This window comes from Anabrus simplex, chromosome 7 (assembly GCF_040414725.1).
Source record: "Anabrus simplex isolate iqAnaSimp1 chromosome 7, ASM4041472v1, whole genome shotgun sequence".
NCBI classification, from domain to species: Eukaryota; Metazoa; Arthropoda; class Insecta; order Orthoptera; family Tettigoniidae; genus Anabrus; species Anabrus simplex.
Genome location: NC_090271.1, coordinates 256,068,274 through 256,081,885, shown reverse-complemented (window position 1 = coordinate 256,081,885; position 13,612 = coordinate 256,068,274).

Sequence of the window (13,612 nt, the reverse complement as noted above, 5' to 3'; positions counted from 1 at the left end):
TTGCGAAGATAAGACTAAGACGGATAAGAAGAACAGGAAAACCAGAGCTAAGCAATGGTTCTATGTGTTAATAATAATAATAATAATAATAATAATAATAATAATAATAATAATAATAATAATAATAATGTTACGTCCTACTAAATGCTTTTGTGATTTTCAAAGATGCCGAGGTGCCAAAATTGTGCCCTGCATGCGTTTACGTGCTGGTAAATCTACCGTCACGACCGAGCAAGTTGCTGTGCGATTTGGGTCACGTACATATCAGCTTTCCTCGTCAGGAAGTTGTAAAAATTTAAGAAATGGGATTTTCTGAGGTTCACTCAGCCTACACCAAAATAAGTACCAGGTTAATTCCTGGGGGCAAAGGCGGCCGGGCGTAGAGCTAACCACTCTACCCCACCAAGTGCCGAGGTTACGGATAGTGGAAGCCTTTACCTTCTACCCCTCCAAGGGCCTTCATAGCCTATACGGAGATGACTTTGCTTTTTTATATATACCAGCTTGATATCGGAAGATAGTGGGTTCGATACCTACTGTCGGTAACCCTGAAGATGGTTTTCCGTGATTTACCATTTTCACAGCAGACAAATGCAGACAGGGGCTGTACCTTAATTAAAGCTACGGACGCTTCCTTCCCACTCCTAACCCTTTCCTATCCCATCGTCGCCATAAGACCTATCTGAGTCGTTGCGACGTAAAGCGGATTGTTCTGCCGTCACGAAGCTGGCGTATTTAGATACCGTCGGACTGAGCCAGAATCGAACTTCTGAACTTTTTTTTTTTTTTTTTTGCTTTACGTCCCACCGACACAGATAGGTCTTATAGCGACGATGGGACAGGAAAAGGCTCAACTCTCCAGCTCGGTGAACTTCTCAACTTGAGTTTAGAAATGTAACACTTGACCATGTGAGCCATTTAGTCCGGCTAAAGAAAGCGAAATAATATTTTGTGTTCAATGTCTTTTCAACTACAACTGTGCCGAAGACTCCAGAGCTCTGTATATTTTGCCTGAAAAAAGGATTTCCGTAACGTGTAGTATTCAGTCCACTAGCAGCTCTCTACCATTAAGCGTTCCTTAATGTAAACTCGCTGCTCAGGGACTCGATTCAGCGAAAAGTCAACCAACTATGCTACTCAGTTGGCAATGAAGGGAGCAATGAAAGTGAGAAACTTCATGGGTCATGCAAAACTATAACAGTTAAACTTGAAAAAGAACAACCTTTGACCAAAGAAGCTCAGACAGGAAATACGAGAGCGAAGAAGACACTTGCTCAAGTAGGCAAAGCAGTGCTGGTCTCAGTAGGAACCTCACCTCATTAGTATGGAGGCCATAGGGCATCCTACCTTAAAAAAACAATAAAAACCGATTCAACCAAAAGAATATAATTAGTTATGAAATACCGTTGTATGTTATATAAACCCAAACTTAGCATAACAAAGCACAATTTCTTGTACTTCATTCCAAAATTATTTAATGTCCTTCCCGGTTCTTTACAAACTACTTCATTAGGTCAGAAAATGAGTCTGAAGTGTCTTAAATCCTTTGTCAGGGATAATAAAACTGTTATGGAAGAAATAACTAAATGAGAATATCACGTCACCATATCCAATTTCTATTCAATGCTCCACCATGTGCTGTTGATCATATCCGTCATTCACTCATACCCATACTCGTACTTCAGGCATCATTTTAATATATATTGCTCTCTATGTAATTAATATTATAAATTACCACACACAAGGTTTCACCTTACGTGGTATTTTACTGATATCTACTCGACTCTGTTGAGGTTGGTGTGATTTTGTATAATAATAATAATAATAATAATAATAATAATAATAATAATAATAATAATAATAATAATAATAATAATAATAATAATAATAATAATAATAATAATAATTTATTTAATGTGTGCAAGAGATAGTTACAATTTCAATTTATTTTAAGTATTAATATTTTAATAATAATACTACTACTTCTGTAATATATGTGGTTTAGTTACAAGATTAATATTTCTCAAGTAATAATGTTATTAGAAGAGTTATGTATATATAAAACAGAGTCCTGTAAATATTTAAACGACATGATGAATGAATAAATACTACTACTACATTTTATAAATTAATGTTTGACACAATAAAGAAGATGCCTGCGCAATTCGGACCCTTTTTAGGAAAGCAAAGGCTATTGAATCAAGATGTGATCTGGCCGCCCATGGCGACGAATATGTAGCATCTTCTTCTAATTTGAATATCAGAGTTGTGTAACACCACACGCGCTCAGCTGTCTAATTGGTAGGCCTTAACCGTGCATGACAAGGGCCAGTGAACCGTGTAACATAACCGTTGTCTGCCTCTTGGCAAGGTGTGGGGTAAAATCCCCTTGTCTGTCACGCAACAATATTATCAAACACGAGTAGGGAAATATTGTAGTTGTCCAAAAAAGGGCTCCCACATTTGTTTTGATCATTTAGACCTGGAAGTGACAACATTTTGATCGTGGAGAAGAGGCTTTAAGGCGCTATTCAGGTGCCTGAGCAGCACTAAATAATCTATACGTGCTGGGCCGAGTGGCTCAGACGGTTGAGGTGCTGGCCCTCTGACCCAAATTGGCGGGTTCGATCCTGACTCAGTCCGGTGGTATTTGAAGGTGCTTAAATACGTCAACCCCATATCGTTAGATTTACTGGCATGTAAAAGAACTCCTGCGGGACAACATTTCGGCACCCTCGGCATCTCCGAAAACTGTGAAAGTAGTTAGTGGGCCGTAACAACAATAGCATTAATTAATTAATCTATACCAAGCACCGTCATCTGGCCTGTAGTTCAGTGTTGTGCGTCACGTTGACGGCAGAGCAGCAGTGTTTGAGGAAGTCTGCTCATTCACTGCAGCGCACTGGTTGACTGGTTGATGGAGATTTATGTCGTTTGTCAGTACATTTTGGTACACTACAATGAGATTTACTGTATCGAGGGAAATAAATGTTTTTATTACAATAAATAAAGCAAATAATTAGGTTGTGTTCCTGGGACAACCATTAACATTACGAGTTATAACTAATGGCAGTTTTTCATTTTTATTAGTTTTGTAATTTACATCTGAATTTTAATCGTAGGTGATCATCTTCATTAGTTTCGTAATTTTTATCTCCAGTGTAATACAATATTTTAGTTTTCAGTTGTTTAAGGAGATTCTACTTTTCTATGTTATCGATGTGAAAAATGGAATATTACATGTATATAACACAAAAATGATATGCCCCAAACATACTTATTGCGATCTATAAAAAAAAATATTAATCCACAGTTAAGCTTGCTGTTTTCAGACAGGGCAAGTGGCTGCGCTACTTGGGTCACGTGGCTATCGGCTTGCATTCGGGAGATAGTGGATTGGAACCCCACTTTTGGCAGCCCTGAAGATGGTTTTCAGTGGTTTCCCATTTTCACACCAGGAAAATGCTGGGGCTGTACCACGGCCGCTTCCTTCCCACTCGTAACAATTTTCTATCCCATCGTCGCCATAAAACCTGTGTCGGTGCGACGTAGGGAAAATTGTAAAAAAAAAATGCTGTTTTCATATTCACAATTACTGTACTTTAAAATTTAAAAAAACTATTCTTCTTCTTCTTAATCTGTTTACCCTCCAGGGTCGGTTTTCCCTTGGACTCAGCTAGGGATCCCACCTCTACTGCCTCAAGGACAGTGTTCTGGAGCTTCAGACTCTGGGTCGGGGGATACAACTGGGGAGGATGGCCAGTACCTCGTCCAGGCGGCCTCTCCTGCTATGCTGAACAGGGGCCTTGCGAGGGATGGGAAGATAGGAAGGGATAGACAAGGAAGAGGGAAGTAAGCGGCCGTGGCCTTAAATTAGGCATCATCTCGGCATTTGCCTGGAGGAGAAGTGGGAAACCACGGAAAACCACTTCCAGGATGGCTGAGGTGGGAATCGAACCCACCTCTACTCAGTTGACCTCCCGAGGCTGAGTGGTCCTCGTTCCAGCCCTCGTACCACTTTTCAAATTTCGTGGCAGAGCCGGGAATCGAACACGGGCCTCTAGGGGTAGCTATTCATTTTAAACTATTTATACCGTGTGGTTCACCAGCCCTTTATTTTCTCGGAGATGGGCAACCCGATTAACGCGTATAACTTAAAGATCCTGATAATATTATTTTACGAACACCAAATAACTTGAAATTTCTCCTTATGGTTGATAAGGCTCTCCCCTACCTGAGTTTCGTCATTGTAAATTGATCCATGGAACGTGCAAAGTGAAAACTACTATGCACGATTCCGCGCCAAATACTAGGGACCATTCTGCATACACGTGATTTATTGCGCCTTGAAATAACACAGGTACCCGTAATATGATGGAATTAATAAGTTATGCGCACGTGCTCTGTAATGTAAAGAAGTTAAATGAGCACTGTAAACCATCAATGAAGAATTTGATACGGATATTAACTTTGGAGGTGGAACGGCCATACTGAAGTAATAAACCTGTAGGAAGAATGGTGTATGTTAACTTCGTGGCTGAATTGGTTAAGGGCTGGAGCACAAGGTGCGTGAGTATCGGCAGCATACTGGTTCTAATCCAGCACGAGGCAAATTTCTTAAACGACAGAGGTGTTCCATTTCGGCAGGGATACAATAATGAAACTGAAAATCCACAGCCTGTTTCCAGTCATTCGATCGGGTCAGGAATGGAATGAATGAAGCCCCCATCCAGCGGCGAGGATAGGAAATGTGCCGGCTGCCGAAGCCTGTCGCACTCCTCTGGGGCAGTGATAAATGACTGACAGATGAAATGTTAATGGAGAGTGTTGCTGGAATTAAAGATGACAGGGAAATCCGGAGTACCCGGAGAAAAACCTGCCCCGCCTCCACTTTGTCCAGCACAAATCTCACATGAAGTGACCGGGATTTGAACCGCGGAACCCAGCGGTGAGAGGCCGGTGCGCTGCCGCCTGAGCCACGGAGGCTTCAACAGGGATATATACTGATATAATAATCATTATTTTTTGCTATTGGTTTTAAGGCGTGCTGTCTGATTCGGCGTCTTTCCCCTAAGGATGGGTGGGTGGGGGGAAGGATTGGGAAGGAAATCTGCCTTGGTCGTTTATTTAGGTATCGATCCGACATTTTCCTGGTGGTGAAAATGGGAAACCTATAAAAAACCATTTTAAGGACGGCCAGCTTGTGATTCGAATCCATAACCTCCAGAGTCCAGCGCACACGACTGATAATCCGCACCTACCAGGTCACACACAGCACTTACTCATTTCCTCACCAGTAGTTCGTGGGACGTAAAACAAATAACATTATTATTATTATTATTACTATTATTATTATTATTATTATTATTATTATTATTATTATTATTATTATTATTATTATTATTATTATTAATTTCCTCACTATGTAGTTCTATGAAGAATACGTTGAATTGTTCCTAATTTATAGAGAAAGTACGGTCGAATTAATATGTATGCCACGTGTTCCGTAATGGTACAATGTTAAATGAGCACTGTAAAGCATTATTGAAGATCTCAACACGGATATTAACTGTGAATGTGGAACGGCCATACTTAAGTAGTAATCCTTTTGCGAGCGCCTTGAATGTTGTTTTTGTGGTGGAGTCGGTTAAGGGCCGTTGATACGGGCCAGTGTGGTATAGTGGTTAGCGTGATTAGCTGCCACCCCCGAAGGCCCGGGTTCGATTCCCGGCTCTGCCACAAAATTTGAACAGGGTTTGCTCTTCCATAATGTAACAAGATTAACATAAATTCTAGGGGTTCTGATAGGCCGTACTCCTGCTGTTTATGCAAACCTCATAGCACAGCCGCTGTGCAAGATAGACTATACTTCTTACTCGCTTCAGTAAGTTTGCATAGGTAAACCTATTACTGCCTAAAATTCCGGGCTCTGTTTATCACGGATTCATCCACTCTCTCCCTCTACCCCTCTCACTCCACTGCAGCACATGTATGTATGTCCTGGAGTTACTGCCCTACACGGGCCGGTGCTATAGTGCACTGAGTTGATGGCTCCTGATCTATACTAAAGAATGGAAGTCGAAGTGTAGCGACCTGTAAATGTAATAATTTTAATGTTATTTGTTTTACGTCCCTCTAACTACTTTTACGGTTTTCTGAGACGCCGAGGTGCCGGAATTTAGTCCCGCAGAAGTTATTTTAAGTGCCAGTAAATCTACCGACACGAGGCTGATGTACTTGAGCACCTTCAAACACCACTGGCGTATTCTTCAGCGGTGTGACGGACGTAAACCTAGATAGGAAGACAAATTTAGATTCAGAAATGGCTGTAACCTCTTCGCACCGAATGTCCAAATGTGATAAGAAGTATATTTTAATCTCTGAATATCAATGTATTTAGAATTACCTAGTAATTTTATTCAGGGTGTGTTCTCAAAGCTTGTCTTTTAGAATCTAACATTCTAAAACTTCTGTGTTGCGTTTTAAACAACTAGGCTGATGATCAGTTATGTGTCGTGCATTTCCTGGTAGATATTACTCCCCTTCTAGGGGTTTCTTCTTTCTATAAGTTTAGCATATTCGTTGTCTGAGTTATTTTACGATGAAAATCGCTAATCAGCTGATTTTTGAATCTGTTCTTCCTACAATACATGGTCGGACCTAGAATCTGTTAATGCAGAAATATGATAAATATATTTTCAATTCTTCGAATGGCATTCGCTGTGAAATTGCATCCTGGAGATAGTGGGTTCAAATCCCACTGTCAGCAGCCCCGAAGATAGTTTTCCGTGGTTTCCCATATCCACACCAGGCAAATGCTGGGAATGTAAATTAATTAAGGCCACGGACGCTTCCCTCCCACTCCTAGGCCTTTCCTCTCCCATCGTCGCAAAAAGACCTATCTGCAAAAATAAAGAAAAAATTAATGTCAATCTGAAAATTATTTTTATTTTGTCCATACAAGTGGGTCATTAGTCTAAAAATAGCAATTTCTAACGAAGGCATAGGAGGACAGATTATATGCACGAACTCGGATCGCAGAGAGATAAGCTACTATTACAGATTATCATAATGACAGTATTAGAACTTCAGAAAGTACACAAGAATAGACAGAAATGCTAAACTTACTTAACCGTTACCTATATTATATCAACTCTATTTTACTGAATCTAAAACGCATAAAATGTGTCACCACACATGTAAAAAAAAAATCATGAAGCAGCTATTGTATATGGGGCTTGCCCTTTTTTCACTAGACCATCCATAAAATTGTATGATTCGTGGTAAATACTGTAAATAAATAAATAAATAAATAAATAAATAAATAAATAAATAAATAAATAAATAAATAAATAAATAAATAAATAAATAAATAAATAAATTAAATAAATAAATAAATAAATAATAATATTTTTGGATTGTTTGAAAATAAAATCCTTGTTACGACAGTTTGAGCTGAATCTCTTAAACAGTTATCATGTCTCTTCGCTCTGGAGGAAGTGAAGACTACACTCACACGCAATGAACTGTTGGAGTCCATAACCCCGTGGGAGCTCTCAGATGAGGTATCACACGCCAACAGCTTTAAACATGTGCATTGTGTTTCAGGGTCCAGACTTTATTCCAAACGAATTTTGTGAAGAAGAGAGAGTATTTTTTAAGAAAATTCTTGTCTCTTAATGAGAATATCGGATTTTGTGGAAATTTAATAATAAAACATTTTCTTTCGTGCTTTATATTTCCACCTCAGGAGCGTTGAAGTTGTGGGACCTGTAGTCGTGCCAAAGGCATGATTACATGGCTCCTGATCTTCGCCGATTTCTGCATCAGACTCAGGAATAATAAAGATGTCATCCACGTTGTTGTCCTAACAGCATTAAAGAGATCAGTCAGGATATTAAGATACCGTTTACTGTACATTCAACCTCATGATAACATTCTCAATGTGCCACTAATCAAAAATTGTTCTTTTCAATACTGCCATTTCATTTCCTTCATTGAAAACCGATATAGGCTTTTAATTTTAAGCTCGTTATAGTATTATGGAACCTTGTGTTCACCTGTAATTTCAGGCAGTTGAATAAATAAATAAATAAATAAATAAATATAGCCCTGTGCTGGACATATACTTTTGTTCTAAACAGTTTTCGCGGAATAGGACCTCGAATAATGAATGCCCTGAACATAAACCTAATTAATCCTAATTTATAGAACGTATATAATATATGTAAAGTGAAGAAGGATTTCACTTATTAATAATGAGGTGCTTGTTGTATAAAGGGGCCTAACATTTAGGTCATCGGCCCTGATTACTAATACTGTTTTATTATTTTCATACTGCTATGGGTGATTTAGTTGCCTGTTTCCATCTCTTGGTGTATGTAGTATTTTTGTCTTTGTAGGCCAGCATGAAATGTCTCAGTCTCATTCGAAGCTGTGGGAATTAATGAGGCTGCTAAGGTATTAATGGTAATGAGCAAAGGGATTTAGGGCTCGATCAGTCTCTGAATTCCGTGAGAGGTAAGCCTGATCACAATAGCAATTTCTGGCTCAGTGAGAAGTATAATAGCAAATGATTTAACTTCTAAATTTCCCTTAGTTTATAAAGCTGTGATATGTTGCTGAAAGTTTTCTTATGATCGCATAACCTTACTGAGGTGATTTTGGAGGTTTTTTTAACAAATGTTTTTCTACGGGTGCTATTAGATATACTAAAAATCATTAGTTACTTTCTAACTAATTAACTTATGTAGCCTACAGAAAAATAGAAACAGATAATAGGATAAACACAGTGAGAACCTAGTTTGAGAAGAGAGAGCAACAGAAAATTTGCTTTACGTCGCACCGACACAAGTAGGTCTTATGGCGACGATGGTATAGGGAAGGGCTAGGAGTGGGAAGGAAGCGACTGTGCTCTTAATTAAGGCACAGCCCCAGCATTTTGCTGGTGTGAAAATGGGAAACCGTGGGAAACCATCTTCAGGGCTGCCGACAGTGCGGGGTCCGAACCCACTATCTCCCGAATGCAAGTTCACAGCTATGCGACCCTAACCACACGGCCAACGCGCTCGGTACGTCTTCACATAGATGGGTTTTCACTTCAATAATCCCAGTTCTACATCCATTTCTTGCTATACCCGACGAGTTCGTTTCGGCTTAATTAACGCGCTGACTGCCTGATAAACGTGAGTTATTTTGAACTCCAGAGCTGTAAACCTACAAGAACTCTGTATTCTCAAATATTACCGTATATTTTAATGAATATGCTGTGCTACTTGAGTCTATATCTGAAGTCAGGAGGATTCGGGCTTGATTCTCGAAGAGTCTATCGCTTCCTGTTTGTCCCTCGTTACGAAGAATATCGTTTTGCATTTGTCTTCTGAGCGGATTCCTTCTCGACCCGAGGCTAGGTTCCCATGAGAGCTGCTGCCTTTTAAAGCTGGAAGGCACAAGAGAGAAAGTTATCTATCCTGTTATCCTTCCATTCTTGCGTGCTCTTATTATACTACACTGACCCTTTTTATTTTTTGAACATACCAAAGGAAATGCCTCATTAACCAAACGTTCAGCCCACCATAGAATTGACACACGCAGGAGTCAACCGCCTCTTTTTTCCTTATATAGTAAATATTCTGGACGCAAGATTAAGCACTGATGTAAAGAGGCTGATTTAAAGTTTGATTTGTCCTTAGGGAGGACAAGTACGGGTTTGGATTGTATTATTATTATTATTATTATTATTATTATTATTATTATTATTATTATTATTATTATTATTATTATTATTATTATTATTATTATTATATTCCGGCTCCTTGGGTGAATGGCCAGCTTAGTAGCAATCGGTTCAGCGAGGCCCGGGTTCGATTCCCGCCTGGGTCGGAGATTTTAATCTGAAATTTTTATTCCTTTGGCTAGGAGACTGGGTGTTTGTGCTATAAACCTGCAAGAGCTGTGTATTCTGCACCTGAGTCTATATCTGAAGTCAGGAAAATTTTGAAAATTCCTTAATGAAGTAAAGGTTGAAATTATTGACTTTTATCTACTTATAACTGACACGTTTCAGAGTTCCTTTGGTGAGATAAGTCTTTTTTCTCTGATGAATATTTGAAGAGGACGGATTATGCATCGCTGTTTTCTCATGAAGGCTCCACAGTTGGTATCCCGCCTAACTCATACGTGATTTTTGAAACAAATATCTTGTCCCCCATGTTCGAATTCCACGTATTGATCACGATGCTACCAGTCATGTTAAACTGCAAGCTTCCTTCGTTGCTTTCTTTGGGGGAGGAAAGAGACCATAGAAAATGTCTGCGTCTTCTAGAGTACCACTACTGGGTGGTCAAAAACAAGGAACTATGCAGGAAATTGCAAACATTCTCACTTTCACTCGCTGAGTGGTCTTTGGTCTGTGTGAAACAGAGCAATGCAATGTGATAAGCGTTTTCTATTCTTTTACTCATCAGGGTAATTCGCTTTGTGTTGGATGTTATAGCGGCGTAATTAAATTTAAAATGCTGCGATGATTTCACTTGTTGCTGCTAAGCAGCTTTACCGAGCTCGATAGCTCCAGTCGCTTAAGTGCGGCCAGTATCCAGTATTCGGTAGATAGTACGTTCGAACCCCACTGTCGGCAGCCCTGAAGGTAGTTTTCCATGGATTCCCATTTTCTCACCAGAAAAATGCTGGGGCTGTACCTTAATTAAGGCCACGGCCGCTTCCTTCCCACTCCTAGCCCTTTCCTGTCCCATCGTCGCCATAAGACCTATCTGTGTCGGTGCGACGTAAAAGCAACTAGCCAAAGCAGCTTAAGATCTTTCCTGATCAATAAGACGCAGATATTGAACGATTGCTGTGTTAACATATTTTAGTATTACTTCAATCATTCAATCACAATAATCGGGCATGCATTCTTTCTTCAAGTATTTTATGAAAAATAAGATGCCTTAATCGATGTACTGTACAGATGGCAACATTTATACAGCCGGTGTATTTTAAACACCGGGCAGTTCGCATGCCTCCAATTACAAGCGTGGTTTGAAAAATGGGATCAAGAAAGAGGACATCGCATTAGCAGTAGGGCCACAAGAAAGATCTTCTTAATTTGAAATTCAAGGAATAAGAAATATAATTATTTTCTGGAATCAGAAGTAGATTAGCCTGTCGCCTCCGAATTCAATATTGTAGATTCAAACCTGACAGAGGTCACCAGAGTATTAACGTGCGAGAAAATATCCTTCCGGTGCTCCATTTCTTACGGTATTGCCATGCAAAAGATGTCTGGTGATACATTTGGTGTTTAGTCAACAAAATTAAATAAAACTCGGACATTGTCGCCAAGTAGAGTTCTGGTTTCTATGCTCTCTGGTAGAGTACAGTCCATGAAGGCCCTGGGACGAGTGTAAGGTAATCCGTAACCCGTGGGGTAGAATGGTTAGCTGTACGCCCGGTCGCCTTTACCTCCCAGGAATTAACCTGGTACTCATTTTTGGTGTAGACTGAGTGAACCTCAAGGCCATATGCACTCCTGGAAGTGGGAATCTCATTTCTTAAATTTTACGACTGCTGACGGGGAATCGAACCCATGTTCTTTCGGGTGAAGCGAGCACGCCCCTTCGCAAACAACCTAGTAGGCGTCAAATCAAAATATCTGCACAAGTTTATCTGTAGCTGAAGCCAAGTGATTATTATTATTTTAGGGCCTGGCTTCTTGGTTCATTGATCAGCATAATAGCCTTCGGTTCACTGAATCCTTGGATCGATGCCCGACCGAGGAGATTTTACCCGCGTCTCGTTAATTCCTCTGTCTGTGAGAACAGATTATTTTTTCGTCTTATTTTACATCTCTTTAGATACATTCAACACACCACACTACTAATAACTGCAGGGACCCGTAGTAGTCGAATAATAATAATAATAATAATAATAATAATAATAATAATAATAATAATAATGGCATCTGGAAAGGTCTAATGCAGGTCTTTCGAACTGACGCCGATGGGCCTCGCGCGTCGGTGAGGATGGCGCCCTACCAAGGATGAAATATAATGTTGAAGACTGCGCTAACAGACGAATTAAGTAATGAAAGTTGAAATCCTCGACCTGGGAACCTTGGTCCAAAAGCTAGCATGCTAAACAGTTAGCCACAGAGCCGGGCATAGTCCAATACATCTTTCTGCATGTGGTTGGCATCAGGATCGGCGGCAACCCGTTGTAAAACGCAACCAGGTCCACATGTGTGGCAAAGATCTCACATGGGACTCCACCAGGATGTGAGAATAGTAGTGCAGGCCTTTCCAGTCAATGCCCATGGGCGACCTGCACGTCTGTATGTGTGTATGTGCGGGGTAGAGGTTCGGGGTGCCAGCCGCGGAGGCCCTGTTTCAATTCCCGGCTCTGCCACGAAATTTGAAAAATGGTACGAAGGCTGGAACGAGGTCCGCTCAGCCTCGGGAGGTGAACTGAGTAGAGTAGTTCGATTCTCACCTTAGTCATCCTCGAAGTGGTTTTTCGTGGTTTCCCACTTCTTCTCCAGGCAAATGCCGGAATGGTACCTAACTTAAGGCCACGGCCACATTCAGAGAGCAGAACTTTATTTCCATATTATATAGAAATACCAGATTCTAGCTTCGAATGATTATTGATGCTAGTAAAATAAATTTAAAATTATTTTCTGGGAAAAATAACTTTGAAACCATAAAGTATGGAAAATATTAAGGATTATTGCCTTTGCTGGGGGGACCTAATGTTTACAGTGCATGAAGTCTTCTGGTATAGGCTAGAGAAATTTTGTTACTTTCATTGACCTGTCTCAGTCTTATCCTTGGCTTTGACAATGTGAAAGTGACTGAGGTACGAGCAATTCTAGTAATGCCATTCATTGTGCAGTCAGTCCCTGCTATGAATGGTGTGAAAATGTTGTTCATTGGGTCGGGTGATGCATGCATTCCAGTGAGCTCGGCAGACTGATATGTAATAGCAACTTCTGGCTCGGTGAGGAAAGCAAGGGGAAACTACCTCACTCCTCACTTCCATAGTACGCCTCTTCAGCGATGCCTAGGCCATCTATGACAGCTGATGGCGGAGCTGTTGAGATCCGACCAGCCTTAGGGCTGATGAACAAACATACATACATACATACATACATACATACATACATACATACATACATACATACATACATACATACATACATTAAAGATAAAACATTAAATTATGAGATTGCTGGAAATATCCTTTAAATCACTCCAAACAGAAAAACCCACCAAATGGCCATCGTCTACCAGTTGCTTGATATGCAGTAAACAGACCAACCTATCTATCGTCCGACTCGTTGGCTGAATCGTCAGCGTACTGTCCTTCGGTTCAGAGGGTCCCGGGTTCGATTCCCAGCCGGGTGGGGGATTTTAACCTTAATTGGTTAATTCCAATGGCTCGGGGGTTTGATATGTGTGGCGTATGCAACATTAGAAACCATTCTAGGTACGGCCCTCATCTTCACAGACATGCACGTCGCCTAATAGGCCGTCTACGAGAAAAAGACCCGCACCAGGCCTCTCCGGAGGCCATACGCCATTTCTTTTTTTACCTATCTATCGTCCAATTTTAGGCT